The 2,499-nt window shown below is 39.6% G+C and overlaps 1 pseudogene; it reads left to right on the top strand.

The window, feature by feature from the left end:
- The first annotated feature begins 854 nt into the window (after positions 1 to 854).
- On the top strand, positions 855 to 1,710 carry LOC124088369 (ribonuclease H1-like; annotated as a pseudogene).
- The last annotated feature ends 789 nt before the right edge of the window (positions 1,711 to 2,499 follow it).

The following is a 2,499-nucleotide window of genomic DNA, read 5'->3' as shown; positions in this document are numbered from 1 at the left end:
TAAAAGTTTCGCAATTTTCTGGATTTATCTCTTGTTAATACTCCAAGTGGAGAGCCAATACATTGAGAAGAATTAAAGAATTTCCAGTAGGTATGCCTTTCAGGTACCTCAGGTTCAGAGATAATGCACTCCTGATTAAAGTACCAAGTGGAAAGTTGCAGAAGTGTGGCTGAGCATAAAATTTGACAAACGAAACAAAACAAAGAGAAGAAAAAAATATATGAGGTTAAATGTCAGAAATATAATTGATTAATGAGTAAATGAAATAGAAGATGCACGATGAAAAGAAGATAAGTGCTTTTGTAGGATGATTTTGTGATCCAAAAAGAGTCTGTATACTTAAAGAGATCCTGACCCACTAAATGTCCACTAAATATTCACTAAGAGAGCTAAGTGAGTGACTTTCTGTTGGTAAGGCCCTAAGGTCTCTGCTGGAATCATACTTAATATCCTTCTTCCTTGATGTTTTCCTTATTATTGAGCCATAAGAAATTCTGTTTGAATAGCACATATTTGTGTCAGAGAAGAGAGATTCTTCCTGTGTCTCCACATAGTCGTGGTTGTCTTAAGGAACCATCATGAATCCCTATAGCTCCCTGAAATCCAAGGACAAAGTGGTGATACCTTCCTAGTTGTATGCTTCACTTTTGCTTTCACTCACACAATCTAAACACCACTCTCAACCATATGCTACTCCTCCACCACTGTGCAGCCTTTAGATGTGCGACTTCACCTCTTTGGTTCTCCATATTAATATATCCATATTAATATACATCTTCCATGCCTCCTCTGGAAGTGAGCTCCGGGGGTTGGAGCTCGGGAGTACGATGTGGTGGGCCACACACAGCTGAGCAATGCACAGGATGCTGCTGCCTCTGGCCAGCACAGTCTCCTTGGGAACAGTATGTTGTGGCCACAGCTGTTTGCAGGCTCCAGATGTTCTAAACTTGCTCAGTGGCCTCAGGACTGGCTTCTTCCCTAGCTGGAATAAGCACAGAGCATTAGTGAACCAGTTTCCTGTTGCTAGTTTTTAAGAACTTTGCCACAGAAGATGTGGCCTGTGCCTTTGTTGGAAACTGCCAACCCAGATGGTTCAGAAAAGCAGGGGAATACTCATGTCCAGGTGTCCCAAGTGAAGGAACCAAGCAGCTCCGGAAGCCCTTCAACGAAAAAGATTGAGAGCAAAGCAGAAAATACTCAAGACAGAATGAAGAGCTAGCCCCTATGTGGGCAAGGACACATTTTCTTATATGGGAGAATCTGTGATGGCAAATTCTACACTTATGGTTGCTGCTCCAGTAATGGGCAGAAGAGAGCAAGAGTAGGAATAGCTGTCTACTGGGGCCCAGTCACCCGTTAATTGTAGGCATTAAACTTCCCAGGCAACAGACAAACCTAAGAACAGAAATACAAGCAGTCTGCAAAGCCATCAAACAAGCCAAGGGTTCAGAACATGAATAAATTGGTTCTATATAGACAGCATGTTTACTCTATGTGGCATCACTAACTGGGTCCAAAGCTGGAAGTAGAACCAGTGGAGGATGAGCGCAGGAAAGGAGATGATCAACACGGAGGACTTCGTGAAGCTGGAGGAGCTCACCTGTAGCATGGATATTCAGTGCAAAGCATGTCCATGGTATTTTGCGATTTGTGGAGAATGAAAAGGCTGATAGGCTGGCAAGAGAAGGAGCTGAGCTTTCTCCAGACTGAGGGGAGTCACTGGCATACTCAGAAGAAGGCAAACAGTGGCTCTTGTGGCTATCATTTCCTGGTGTGGACCTAAGACCTCACAGAATGGACGGCTGCAGTAGAGGGGTAGACAGCTTTCCAGCTGGCACTGTGGGGTCTGATAAACATCTTGATAAGAACTGCTTAAGTGTGTCGGAAAGTAAACGTCTGAAACTCAATAATTCTGAGATCAGTTTTATGCTTATTAAGTTTGGTATATTTCCATTTGTTTTATTGCAGTCTGGCCCAAAATTTTTGCACTTTGATTTTTATAAGAATATTGGCTAAAAGATGAATACAAGAAAAAAATTATGTATATAAATAATATATATAATTTATCATAGTGCAGTAGTAGAATGTCTGGCATATATTAACGTCTCCAAAGGGGTAGTTCTTTATTCTCCTTTCTGCATGCCATGGCATATTAAATAGAGATAAAATTGGAAACAAATGAGAAGAAATTATAAGGGGAATATAGTGTAAGATATATTAAAATGTGGAATTATGGAAAATGAATACAAAGAAATACTAATAAAATAACATAAACTCTAAAAAGGAAGCATGGCACCTGAAGGAAAATTGATAAAGATGCAAGAAAATAAAATTGTTATATTTATCCTTTCCTGAAACTCACAAAGCCAAGTTTAATAACTAAGACTAGTTGAATATGGAGTCCTAGAGGAAATTATTTGATATATCATATATTTTATACAGAAAATAAAGCCTCAACTTAAGATGTGTTATATCAAAATTCAGAAATATATGTGAGAA

Source organism: Marmota monax, unplaced genomic scaffold, assembly GCF_021218885.2.
Source record: "Marmota monax isolate L192 unplaced genomic scaffold, Marmota_monax_Labrador192_F-V1.1 WCK01_AAM20220418_F8-fsc00061, whole genome shotgun sequence".
NCBI lineage: Eukaryota > Metazoa > Chordata > Mammalia > Rodentia > Sciuridae > Marmota > Marmota monax.
The sequence above is the reverse complement of the archived record's forward strand: the minus strand, read 5'-3'. Positions and strand labels throughout refer to the sequence as shown.